This window comes from Canis lupus, chromosome 23, assembly GCF_003254725.2.
Source record: "Canis lupus dingo isolate Sandy chromosome 23, ASM325472v2, whole genome shotgun sequence".
Taxonomy (NCBI): domain Eukaryota; kingdom Metazoa; phylum Chordata; class Mammalia; order Carnivora; family Canidae; genus Canis; species Canis lupus.
In genome coordinates this window covers 37,345,346-37,358,763 of record NC_064265.1, presented here as the reverse complement: position 1 = coordinate 37,358,763, position 13,418 = coordinate 37,345,346, and the positions used below count along the sequence as shown (strand labels likewise).

The 13,418-nt window shown below is 41.6% G+C and overlaps 1 protein-coding gene across 19 annotated transcripts in view; it reads right to left on the bottom strand.

Moving 5' to 3' along the window:
• Positions 1 to 13,418, bottom strand: part of ZBTB38 (zinc finger and BTB domain containing 38) — a 130,572-nt gene that overhangs the window by 47,551 nt on the left and 69,603 nt on the right. For 13 of the 19 annotated variants that reach the window (XR_007405287.1, XR_007405286.1, XR_007405288.1 and 10 more), the window contains one exon: positions 12,775 to 12,840. The exons of 3 other annotated variants lie outside the window; for them this stretch is intronic. The gene's annotated coding sequence lies outside the window, so the exon portion shown is untranslated. Of the gene's footprint in view, positions 1 to 11,802; positions 12,166 to 12,774; positions 12,841 to 13,418 lie in introns of all 19 variants that reach the window. 3 more of the 19 variants (XM_049099915.1, XM_035704936.2, XM_035704929.2) reach the window with 1 other exon arrangement.

The following is a 13,418-nucleotide window of genomic DNA, read 5'->3' as shown; positions in this document are numbered from 1 at the left end:
GGCGGGGGGGGTCCTGGCGGGGCCCGGGCTCCGCCGCAGGGGCTGCGGGGGCTGCGGGGGCTGCGGGCTCCGCCCCCTCCCGGGGACGGCGACGGCCCTGCGCGGACCGCGGCCTCCCGCACTTCGGAGCAAGGCCCGGGGCCGCCGAAGGGACCCCGGGGGCCGGATCTCAGAGGGCGCCCGTACCCAGGACTCGGAGAAAGTCCAGGGCAGGAGTGGTGCGTCACCTGTGCCTTCCCGTGGCCGTCGGGGGAGGCCTGCATCCACGGCCCCAGCCGGCTATTAAAAAGCACTTCACGCAAAGACCCAGTCCTCTCCTCCACATAACGCGCCCTGACTGCCTGCTGGCATCTTTCTTCCAAGATTCAGGGGCTGCTCGTTGAAAAAGTATTTACTGAGGCCTGCCACAAGTTTGCCTTGTGGAGCTATGAGCCTCGTGCACTAACGCGCAGGTTTTGTTTGCTTTTTGTTTTTCAAAACCATCCATGTTCCCTGCGTTTTGGTAGTACGACTCTTATTTTAAAATTTTCTTGAGCAGGGAAGCCTGGGTGGCTCAGCGGTTAGGCCTCTGCCTTAGGCTCAGCGTGTGATCCTGGAGTTCCTGGATTGAGTCCCGCATAGGGCTCTCTGCATGGAGCCTGCTTCTCCCTCTGCCTCTCTCTGTCTCTCATGAATAAATGGATAAAACCTTAAAAAAATTTTTTTTTTCTTGAGCAAAGATTTACTCCCAGGTTGCAACTTAAAAGGATTAAAAAAAAAAAAAAAACCTGTTGTCCTGTTTTTAGTTTGGAATGCAATGTTTGCAATTCTGCATCTCAGTTCCTGACCATATTTTAAAGACCTGATCGTTTTGAAGAATAAAGTGGATTACAATATTAAATACACGTCTAGCAAAACATTTTAAATAATCAAGAAAAATAAATTGACTTATAGTCAAATTAAAGAATTATGTAATTTAAAAATAAAGGCCGGGTTTTAAAGGCTGGCGGTTTGGGCAACATGCACACACATGTACACTAGCAGTTCCCCAGCCTTCTCAAAGCCAAGCACCCTCTAGTCTTTCTCAGTAGGCCACATGTTTAGAAAGATCTATTCCACTAAATTGTGTTTATTAACTAATGATTCATCTTGCCACTTAAAAAACAACCCTGCAATGTTTTTGTGTAACTGCCAATCAGAGCTTCTACAACACCTGAGCCAATCCATTGTTAATGGTAGATTGCAACCTAAGGAAACTTGCGGTCTGATTGCAAGTTTATGCGTTCCCAATGAGGCTTTTGGAAACTGTGAAAATCATTTGGAGACCTCCAAGAAAACTGAGGCACCCAAATTAGGAATCGCAGGTTGGAAAGTGCCAGTATGAGGCATGACTGTGCTTCCCTGAGACTGGGAAGGCGGGAAGTGGAAGAGCAAGGGAGTTTGGCCTTTGGATTCTGTCCCGCTGGGTTGAAAGCCCAGCTTTGTCACTTACAAAGCCACTCACTGTATAATTTTAGGCAAGTTACTTAACCTCCCCACGCCTCAGCTTCCCCATCCATAAAATGAGGTTTATTTTAAGATTACACTTACTTGTAGGGCTTTTTAATAATAAGTGGGATAATACATATGAAGTCTCTACAGAAGTGCCTGGAACATAGTAAGTGCTCTATACGTGTAAACTGTTGTGGCTGCTAGTGCTAGAAGGCAATGATCCAGAGCTCTAAGTTCCTACCATCCAAGCAAGAAGAATCATACGTACGTAAAGCAACCTTTATACCCTATAAATTTTCCATGGGTGAGCTCCCAGGGTCACCAGGTGAGTGACATAAAAGGATTTAAACACAGGTCTGTCTCCACAGTCCACTTTCTATGCTGCTAACATGTTCCAGGTGGTACCTTGATCAGACGCTGTCAACAGCTTGTTAAGGGTGAAATCGGCTCTGGCTTTCCTAAGAGGCTTAGCAAGTGAATGGCTCCTTACATCCACTTGGGAATTTACAAACAGTGGCATTTCTTTCTCATTAGAGCCAAATGTTTCTCCAGAAGCGAGTAGATTTCCCCAAATTGTTATTAATAACTAACATATCATGGCAACAGTTTTAAACGCCACAGCCGAAAACTTACATAAGCAGGCTGTCCTTCAAAATTTTCCACCCTTCCTCATAACCAGTCTCAGATTCTCTCTCTTAATCATTCTTCTGAGTATGGGGAACTATCTGGAAAATTCCAGGAACATCCCAACTCGTCATGATTTTATTCTTTTCTGTAAAGGTTTATTCTTTCCAAACCAGCTCAATTTGTCTATATTTTTTTGTCTATATTTTCATAATACCTTTCAGTTCAATACATTTGCAAATCAGAAAAAAAACAAAAACAAAAAACCCTAAGACTTTTGGGATCTTCTTTTCTTAAATATCCACCAGTTCTTTGACATCTCCACAGCATGGCTCCTGGTCCTTGCCCCACCCCTTTCCCGGGAGGGTTTCCTCATTTTCTACCTTTAATCCTCACTTGACTTCTGCTAGGCTACAGCTACATTCTTGCACTTTTTGATTTAGGACTGTTGGCCAATGTAACGTTTACTGCCCACTTCTTTGCTCCTTCTCTCTCTAAGGTTTCAATATTATCATAATATATAAAAAGACTAGAGTTTGTCTCTTTTTAAAACCCACTTCCTTCCTTAGTTTCCCACCATGGGTTAGGAATCTATAACTCATTCTGTCTCTCATATTTGCGGCACTCTGTTAATTTATTGTTTTACTTCTCTTCTCTCTTGCCCTTATCTTGGGCTGAGGGAAATTTCTATCACTTGGCCTCCTTTTATGTGGCTGCTGATCTCTTTCCCTTCCAGCATTTTAAGAAAGTCCATGTCTGAATCGTCTTCCCTGCTTCCTGAAGGGCCTCTTGTGGTGGTGTGCTGAGAGGTGTACCAAAATCCCTGAAGAAGCAGTGTTTGGAACAGGGGCTCTAGGGCTCCAGGGAGCCAGGCAGAAAGGAGTGTGAACGGTGGCCCGCAGGATAATTCATATCCCACCTGAGTGGGGAATAGGTGTGGTCACTACCCAGTTCAAGGTTGGCCCTTGCTAGGAAGGGGGGGAAGGCCAGATCTGCAGAATTTTCCAATAAAGCCAAAATCAGAATTTTTATATAAAATCTATGGAATGTTGACTACTTAAAACAAACAAAGGAATCTGAATCTGAACAAGCCTCTAGCTGTAACTACCAATTTATAAGAAATTTCTGCAACAGAAACATGTAGAACAGCACCAAGGAGTGTAACCAATCAGATTTCAGATTGTAGGAAACTCTACAGGTCAAACACTGTCTTCAACAGACTTTTTTTTTTTTTTTTTTTTTTATGATAGTCACAGAGAGAGAGAGAGAGGCAGAGACACAGGCAGAGGGAGAAGTAGGCTCCATGCACCGGGAGCCTGATGTGGGATTCGATCCCGGGTCTCCAGGATCGTGCCCTGGGCCAAAGGCAGGCGCCAAACCGCTGCGCCACCCAGGGATCCCAACAGACTTTTTTTTATAGCAATAACAAGGATGAAATAAAGAGGTCAGGAAACCAATGAATTAAATGAAATTTAAGGGAATACCAATTTTACTGTACGGACCTTATTTGGAATTGTGCTTTGAACAATTTTTTTTTTAATGACATAATGGAACAAGTTAGGCCAAATTAGGAGAAATGCTAATTATGATATATGATGTTATTAAAGAATTATTATTTGCTGATAATAATAATGATACTGTGGTTATTTTTCCTAGAAAATCACATTTTTAAATGTATTTTTTATAACTCACATTTTAAAAACTATTTAGAATATTAAAAAGTTAGAAAAAAATTTCAAGAATAATGCAAAAAAACACCTACATTCTATTCACATCTACCTACCTATTTTTTTCCCGAACCATTTATTTATTTATTTTTTAATTTATTTTTATTTATTCATGATAGACATAGAGAGAGAGAGAGGCAGAGACACAGGCAGAGAGAGAAGCAGGCTCCATGCCGGGAGCCCGACGTGGGACTTGATCCCGGGACTCCAGGATCGCGCTCTGGGCCAAAGGCAGGCGCGAAACTGCTGAGCCACCCAGGGATCCCCTCCCGAACCATTTATAAGTTACAAACATCATTCTCTTTTACCCCTAAATACTTTGGCATTTATTTGCTAAGCAAAGGGGCTTTCACTTCTTATCCATGTCTTTTAGAGAATCACACTAAAATACTTAGAGGTAAAATGTTATGATATCTGGGATTTGCTTCAAAATAATATAGGAGAGAACTCACATAAAACACAGTTGGCCAGCCACTGAGAATTGGAGAAGTTGGGTGATGGCTATGCGGGAGTTCATTAAACTAGCCCTTCCATATTCTGTACAGGTTCAAGATTTTCATAACAAAGTTTTAAAAGATTATGTAATGAAAGGCTTTAAAATGATATATGAAATGAATAAAAGGAAGATACAAAATTGTCTACAAAATATTATCTCAAGTATTAAAAAGATCACCATGCATAGATAAAAGATTGAAAGGATACATGATCAAATAGTAATATTCCAAATTATTTCACAGCAGATATATATTACTTTTATAATTAGAGTTATAAGCATAACGAGAAGAATTTATAATTAGAATAAGTTAGAAAATGAGAAAACAAAAACATTGCAATGGATTAGATTAAAATTATTAACAAAACACAAATGTGCTCTGGACTGTCCAAGGGGCCCCAGTTTGCTGATTTTGGCTTAGAAAATGGGTCTACAGACTATAGCCTAGGCAAAAATTCAGCTTACCACCTGTTTTTGTATAGCCTGTAAGCTAAGAATGGTTCTTACAATTTTAATTACTTTATCTTTTTTAAAGATTTTATTTATTTGTTCATAAGAGACAGAGAGAGAGAGAGGCAGAGACATAGGCAGAGGGAGAAGCAGACTTCATGCAGGAAGCCTGATTCAGGACCTGATCCCAGGACTCCAGGATCACGCCCTGAACAAAAGGCAGACGCCCAAACGCCCAGCCACCCAGGCGTCCCTGTTTTCTCTGTTGTTATATAAATACCTACATAGTATCCCCAATTGTGCTTCAATCCACAAAACCTAAAATATTGGTAATTTACCATCTTACCCTTTACAGAAAGAGTGTGCAAACTCCTGGTTTAGGACTGGGCTTCCCCTGTGACCTAAAAGCAGCTTATTGTAGAAAGCGCACTGGACAAGGAGTCAAGGATGGTCTCTTAACTGTCCAAGTGACCTGGAGAAGTCAAGACTTCTTTGGGCCACAGTTCCCTCAGTGACAAAATAAAGTATGTCTAAGGTCCACGCAGCAACTGAAAAGTCTGTGATTCACATTCCTCTAAGAGCTAAACAAGCAGTACAGGGATGATGACAACACTAAGTGCTGGCATGCCAGCCGGTGTGGTCCTCCTAAAGATCAAGGAATTCAATGAGAATAACTATTGGCCCTCCAACCAGGGTCTGGAGAGGCCAGAGAAGAGCAATAAACCGACTTTGGGCATTCTAAGAGCAGAGCAGCATTCCCACATTGGGCAACAGGACTTTGGGAGAGAGGTCCTAAAATCTGCAGCTTAAATCAGGTGTTTTGGGTCTATTTCTAGTCTTTGCTTTGTAGAGGACCACAGCACATGTAAAAAATTTGCTCATTTAAAGTTTAATCCAGATCTAGCAGAGCGATGGGGGCCGGGTGGGGCTCTCTGGCATCCTCAGATATAGGAGAGGAGCCTTGGGATGGAGCCTTCCTAAGATTCTGGGATAAATTACCCTTAAAGATGTCAATCTGTAGGCTCTTTGTAAGAGCTTACATGGGACAATTAAGCAGCAAGGCCAACATGACCACGGAAGCCAGACAGCACATCATGGCGCCAGCCCCAAGGCCCCAGGCCCATGGCCTGCATTTTAGGGGCTTTCCCAAGACTTCTTTTTTTCTGAGTTGCACCCCTTCCCGACTCTTTCTCTTCTCTCTTATACCCTGTACCCCTCCTCCCTTCAGGATATGCACAGCAGCACCTCCTTTTGTTCACCAGTGGCCTCCTGACTGCTCCCTTTGTTTCCTCTTATTTTTTGCACCCCCACCAGCTCCCCAAAACCCTCTCAATCTGCAGTCACCTCCCTCTCCCCATTTTGTCTTCTAGATGACCACCCATTCTCTGCCACATTTCCTCAATAGCCCGCAGTTCCTAGAGAATCTTCTAGTGGTGTAGCTCCACTCTTTCCCTCCTAAAGGTTCCCTTCTTTCCTTCCACAGCTCAAGAAACAAGAGAAAAGGGGAAAAAAATTACAAGGGCACTGCCCTTCTGGGATTTAACCACATTCTCAGCTGGTGGCTTTTGTTTTCTCGTCTCACTGGCTTGTAAGGCCCTCGGGGCAGGCACTCCGCAGTCATGCTCTGTGCAGGGAAGATGGGCAGGACTGTTAGGCCTTAATTAGAGCAAGGCCTCAGACAGGGTAGAGGATTTTAGCAGGCAAAATGAAAAAGGAATTTCAAAATGTCCATTTGGCAGCAATTACCACAGGGGAAGGAAGAGGTTTATTGTATTTTATAAAGAAAATCATGAAAGCTCTCACGGCTTTTCGCGAACACAGAAATAATATTTACACTGGCTTTTTTAAAAACAACACAGAACCGGAAAGCAAACTCCCTCTGCAGGCCAAATGTAGTGAGCATAGACCCAAGTGCTAGTCTTGAAACCACCCCCAAGCAGGACTAGCTGCAGAAGCAAGGAAAGAATTAAGGGAAAAGATGCAAAATGAGTTACAAGATCAAAAGAACAATTTTCTGGTCGATGAGACTTTTAGGCCACAGCAGAGCTACACCAGGATCATCTACTGAAGAAATGAGCTTTGGCGACTGGTGTTTGATACACCTGCTACCCACCCACCAAGCCTTCTGCAGGAGAGCCAGCCAGGAGACCCTCACTGTCAGCCAAAAAGGCACCAGCATCTTGCCTGCATCACAAATTCAAATCTTAGCACTCAAGGGTTTCTCAACTTAACATCTGCTCATGAATGCAAAAGGGCAGCAGCCCTTATGGAAGTCACCTGGCACACGCAGGCAGGCCAGCTTGGAGTAGGGCAGCCAGACATACGGGGGCTTATTAGGAGCCAAGAAGTCTTGGGAAGGTGATGAGCATGAGAGATGGAGTCCCAGGAAGAACCGCCCTTGCCATCAGCTGAAATGCCCCCAAACTGAAGGCTGGCCTCCAAGGGAACAGTGTAAAAGGCCACTAAGAAAACAGCATGCCAGCCATTTCTGTCTGGAACAGAGAGGACCCACAACTGTGCCTGTCAGTATGACACTCTGGCCTTGGGTGGGAACCTGGATGGAAGTTCCACAGGGTATCTCATGTCATCTTCCATTTTGCCAGGGATAGAGTGGTTACTGTCACACAATAGGTGCTCAACAGGCGATGCTCAAGGAAGTGAACTGAATTATTGAGGTCCACTCCCCCTTTGGTGGGCAAGACTGCTACAGAGGCCTAGAACATTCTTCAGGCAGTGGAACGTTTCATAAGTTAGCAGTGGAACATTTCATAAGTTAGTTAAAACCGAAGTGGAGGAGTCAACGAGGCCATCCCTGACTTGTGATGAGCAAAATCCACTAAATTATGAATTGATTTTAGAAGGTGCTTCTGATACATTCTGAAGGCTTCATATGGTCTTACTGCTTTTCTTTTTCCTTTCTTTTCTTTCTTTCTTTCTTTCTTTCTTTCTTTCTTTCTTTCTTTCTTTCTTTCTTTCTATATTTATTTGAGAGAGAAAGAAGGGGAAAAGGGCAGATGGAGAGAGAATCTTAAGCAGACTACACATTGAGGGGCCGATCTCATGACCCTGAGATCATGACCTGAGCTGAATCCAAGAGCCAGATGCTTAACCGACTGAGCCACCAGGAGCCTCATAGTTTCTAACTTAAATAGCAAACCTATCCCTTTGTTCTCAGAGCTTTATCAGCAGACTAACCTAAAAGGCCTAAAAGAGTTCTGATTCTTAAAAAGAATTTCTTTGGTATTACTTGCTCAAATAGAGAAATACCACTCCAAGAAGTAAGGCCTTTAGAAAGCTTCTATCAGGCAATGAGATCTGTAGAACCGAAGAGTTTTAGGCACGAAAGTACAAAGACAATTTATTGGCAAGATGGGACAGATCCTTCTACCACTTTTGAAAAAAATTAAAGGAAATGGGCATCTCAATGTGTTGCCATGAGTTTATTTCTGAAGTTCTTACCAAAAAAGTCTCTGAGGAGCCTTTCTTCTGTGGATTTCTGGAGTTAGTGCTAAATCTATGCTGGCATTTCATCATGACCACTGCACCTTCTTAGGTTGTTTCAGGGTGGGACTGGGTCAGAGGCAGTGACTTCACGGGCACTGTGTCCTGGGAATTTGACCAAAACCAGCCATGGGCCTGGCCCACCCTCTCAGTGCAGCAGGGGAAGCTGACCCTAGGAGAGGCTTAACCCGCGAAGTCATCAGATCTGGCTTTGTTATAGTGGCAGTTACACAAAGAAAGGAGTTTGCAGTCTGAGCATGAGCACTCCTCTGCCTCGTGATGATCCCTGCAGAACTTCACTTGGTTGGGTCCATGCAGGTCTCCACTTAAATGCCACCTCCTCAGGAAGGCTTTCCCTGGCCAATCATTCTATGGTTGCTCTCCTCCCAACATGTCGTTCTTGCCTTTTAAATTTTTATTTTTCTTCTTTGCACTGTCTTCTTTAATCATTTACACATTTATTTTTGAGCTTCCCCAACCCCACCACTCTACTTCACTAGACACAGTTCCTTAAGAAGCAGGCCCTGATCTCTCTTGTTCATTACTCTACTTCCAGCCTTTGGAATACGCTTGGCATATAGTAGGTGCTCAATACATGTGTCGAATGTTTAATTACCAACAAAGCTGTTAAGAATAGCATTTCCTCTAGAAGGGAGCTGTTAGAATGAACCACAGAGTTCCAGGAACTCAAAGGCTTAGAAGGATTTAGTGCTAAAGATAAAGGTGCTAGATCTTTTTCTTGATCCTTCTTCCCCTACTAACAGCTCTAAAACGGGGTCTGGCTACCAGTCTCTCTATGGGGGATCCATGGAAATGGTTGAAGTAGATCAATATAACTCTGAGTGGCAAGAAATGCAATATTGGTAGTCTCACTGAGTTAAGGCTCAGAAAAACATTTCCTATTCACCGCCATCCCCCCGCCCCCCAAAAAAGAAATAAAAGAAGATAAGAATTGTAGACTATAAATCATTCAGGTAGAAAACCACAGATTTGCTCATTTTGTTTTGGTGAGAACAAAGCAGTTGTTTGCACATTCTTTCTCTCGCACCTGCTCTGGCCTGCCCAGTATAAGCACCTTAGCCAAAAAGTGTAAATGGGTTAAGCACAGCCTCTTAAACAATGAGAAGGGGTAGGTGCCATCTCTGCGATCATCAGGAAGTGTTTTTTGGCTAGACTAGGAAATCCAATAATAATTGTAAATGGGTAAGTTTAGAAAAGCTTTGTGCCTTGTAAATATTTCTGTGAAATATGAAGGCTAAGCATTAAAGCGAAACACGACAAAGTAATAAATAATAATTATTTTCTTCCATTCACTGGTCTATTTATTAGAGTGACAATGGTACAATATACTTCCCAACGGTCTCATTTGGCTTTCAACCTCCTTGAATTGTGTTTAAAATTCTTTTAGGCAAGACCGAGAGCAACATAAATGAATAATGCCACACAAAAAAAAATCATTAGGTATGAAAGTCTACAAGATGACGCAACCATGCTTGAGTTAACAATAAAAGGATCAACATTTTATAAAGAAGAAATACACTGTTGAATCTATTGGGCATTCATTTTTGTGGTAAAACAATCCCATTGCATCCATCTAATCTTGTGATTAAGATTCAAATAGGTTCAAAATGATTGATTTGTACTGGCCTATCAAAACAGAAGACATTGTACTTGTAATCTTTCTGAATAGCAATAGTGTTTTAATCACAAATGCCCGGCTCATTATTTGCTCAAGAGTGAATGACAATTAGCTTGATCCTCCTGCAACTGTTAATGCTACCGGTACCGAAATAAACAGGCAAGACTGAATCAGGTTTCCGACATTTCCCCTCGGTTTACGATCTTCTGATTGATGCTACATTCAAAATGTACTTAGTCACTTTTAGTCACAAACGAGAAGGAAAATGGCCCCTGAACAGCCCCCCCCCCCCAAAAAAAAAAAAAAGGTGTTGCAGGAGGGATATTTCATGGCAAGCCCCAAGAACGAAATCACCATGAGATGAATCATGTTCTAATATCATTGAGCCAGAGAAAGACGCCAAGCAAAATATTCAAGTTGGCCTCAAAACAGCACAACAACAACAGCAGCAACAAACCTTTAGCCCATAAGAGCTTTGTACTGTACACACGGTGCTTTGGAATATTAGACCAACTGCTAGAATAAAGCAGCCATCTACACAGATGGTTCTGAGTCTCAATGTTCTTCACATCGGAGCAAACCTCAGAGGGGTTTCAGGTTTGCCAGTATCTTCCTCCTAACACATCTACAAAGACATTTCCACAAAGGCTCCAGGTGCACTTCTCGTTTGGGGGGGTGGGCTTGGGTTTGGGTCCTTCTCTACCCAGAGCTCTGAAGTTACCAGTGGAGGGAATCAGGGAAAACAAGAGCACAGGCATTTTCTGATTCTCAGAATTTCTGAGATGCCTTTTGTTTCAGTGGCGCCGGTGAACCAGTGATAATGAAACTACAACTACACCTCTGTACACAAACCTTGACCGGCATTCTGGGGCATGTTACAAAGAAAACCTTAATTTTGAAAGTACTGAGCACAAAGGAGGAAGAAAAAAGCCCTCCCTGTGCATGCTTTCTCTCTAAGTGTAGAAATATGGCTTAATGTTTAAGGCTCGAAGACCGCATTTAAAAACGTCTAAAGCCAGTCCAGACTATATGAGAGGGAAAAGGACTGTACAATTTTCCTTAACCATTTGTTTCTTGTTTTAAGACAATCTTTTGCATATCTGTTATTGCATTTTTAAACAAGACTTGGTTACCAAGGAAACAGGTTCTGGCCCAGTGTTAATTTGAAACTAAAATACATTTCGGAAGTTAAGCTTAAAGGAAAGAGCCCATGAAATTATTTTGAAAAGTGCCAGAATTTGGTACTTACAGAACCACAGCTGTATGGTCTGCAATGAACCATTCTAGGGACTCTTTCATTCAGTGAAGCTCTTTTTCTTCTAACAGGGCCATCTACATTCAATATTCCCCCCCCCCTTCAAAAATTCTAACTCCTCATCTCTCCAAATAATAGATATACAAATAGCATATTTATTCTTGTAGATTTTCTAAAATTTATTTAGGAAGCATGTAAGTTTTCATTTTCATCTTTCACATAACACGTTTACAGACCGCTTCTTAAAATTTAAATATTTTAAATGTTTCTTATTAAGCTTGTTTGCGCTCTTTGAAATTATCTCAAGAAACCCATTTATTTTTAGTTTCAAGCTAAAATGGAGCTGAAGCAACACACTTTTCAAAAAATTCTTTTGTTGTCTAATGGCGCCACACCTATCATATATATGATTTTTTTAAAAGGAATCATCTCACTTTTAGAGCAGAATCATTTTGTGAGCTTAATCAAAGCTATATATTGATATAGTATCTGAATAAGAAAGCCTATCCAATTTAATACCCTCCCTCCAAAAAATTACAACTGTCTTATTTAATGTTTGTTCCAAAAGTAATATTTTAATCCATCTAAAATTCTTGCTTCATGGCTCAAAAAAAATCTATAAAACATGCAAATTTCGACCTACCTGTATGTATCACTTAATGCAGTGCTAGCCATGACAAGACACTCAGCCATTTTTATGTAAAGCGATGGAGACCAACTGATTTCTCCGTCTTCTTGCTCACAAGTTTTAGATGCAATTGTCACACACACAAAAAATCATACGCAGAACAGCTTGAATGTACTGTGATCACGAGAACTGAATTTATCAACAGGAAAACAGGATTGAAAAAAAGAAGTTTCTCATCCAAGGTTTCTCTGAGGCTGCAACCAAGGAGGTGGTGTGTTGAATTTTTTTCCCTTCCTCCTCTGAGAGTTCAAAGCCCGGAGCTGACCACTGCAAAGGCCACTGTCACATTTGCTGAAAATCAAACCACTGATACCAGCACTGAAAATACAAATTTGAGAACCAAGTTGTTTGCACACCATGGAGTGCATAAGAGTTAAAAATAGATTCCACCTTGCCTCCTACCTGCATAATAAATATGTAAGTTTCAAGTGTTTAATTTGATATTCACATTAATTAACAATACAACATACATTATTTAAAAGACAGCAAATGCAAGAAGAAAGGAGAGACACCATCTGGTAGCAGAGTTTTGTTGTTGTTGTTTTTGTTTTTAGGGGCTGGGTTTTTTTTTGTTTTTGTTTTTGTTTTTGGCTTTGTTAAATAAAAAAAAAAGGTAAAATCCTATTTTGAACGTGATGAAAAGCAAACATCCAGAGGCAAATGAATCGGAACTGAAAGGTGATGTTGAAATATCTGAGGCTGTAATGAGGCAAAAACAAGTCTTCGCTACCAGATGATATGGCATACCGAGCATTTACATACTCACATCTGAAATACTAGGCAACGTGTAATGAATTCTATACACAGCATGCACACACAGCAAAAGCACGGCTAATCCTGCCTGCCATCTTAGGCTCACAGAAGCAAGATACGCACTGCATGCAGCACACCGGCACTGGGGAAGGAGGAGGCAAGGGGGCAGCTCACCTTAAATGCAGTATCTGATTAATGTTGTAAGTGACATTGCATATCAGCCTCAGAGTCTTGGTTCAACTGGGTAGGAGGGAACAAAGAAAAATGTCATCAACTGGTGATGCAAGATGAGCCCAATCACTAAACACTGTTTAGCAAACTCCAAATTCTGCAACCAGACAGTAGAAGGCATTTCATACATTTAAGCAGAGCTGCTGCACAATGAATGTGTCCTTTTGCTTCTGAGGATCAAACAATCCTTTTGCTAACGAAGAAAATAAGCTGGAATGAATACTGTCATATCTTCTTCTTGAAGCAAGCTTTCAATACAGTATGTATCTGGTTTGGGATGCATTTTATAGACTGTTAATTTCATAGAATTGCTAACAACAACAGCAAAAAAAAAAAAAAGAAACCCAAAACTGTTATGCTTTTGCAAAGTAAAAAATAATATTATGTAGGGTATAGCTTTTCTAGATTATTTTTCAGATCCTAAGTGATGCCGGCAGGCTTGTAGAAGAATGCATGATCGGGCTGTCTGTATCCGTGCTATAACCTCTAACCACAAGCTGTGTAAATGTATCCTGCTAAATGTATCTGCAGTACAGAATGGCAGATACCTCCTCAGTTGGAATTGTATTCAAACGTGAATGAATTTG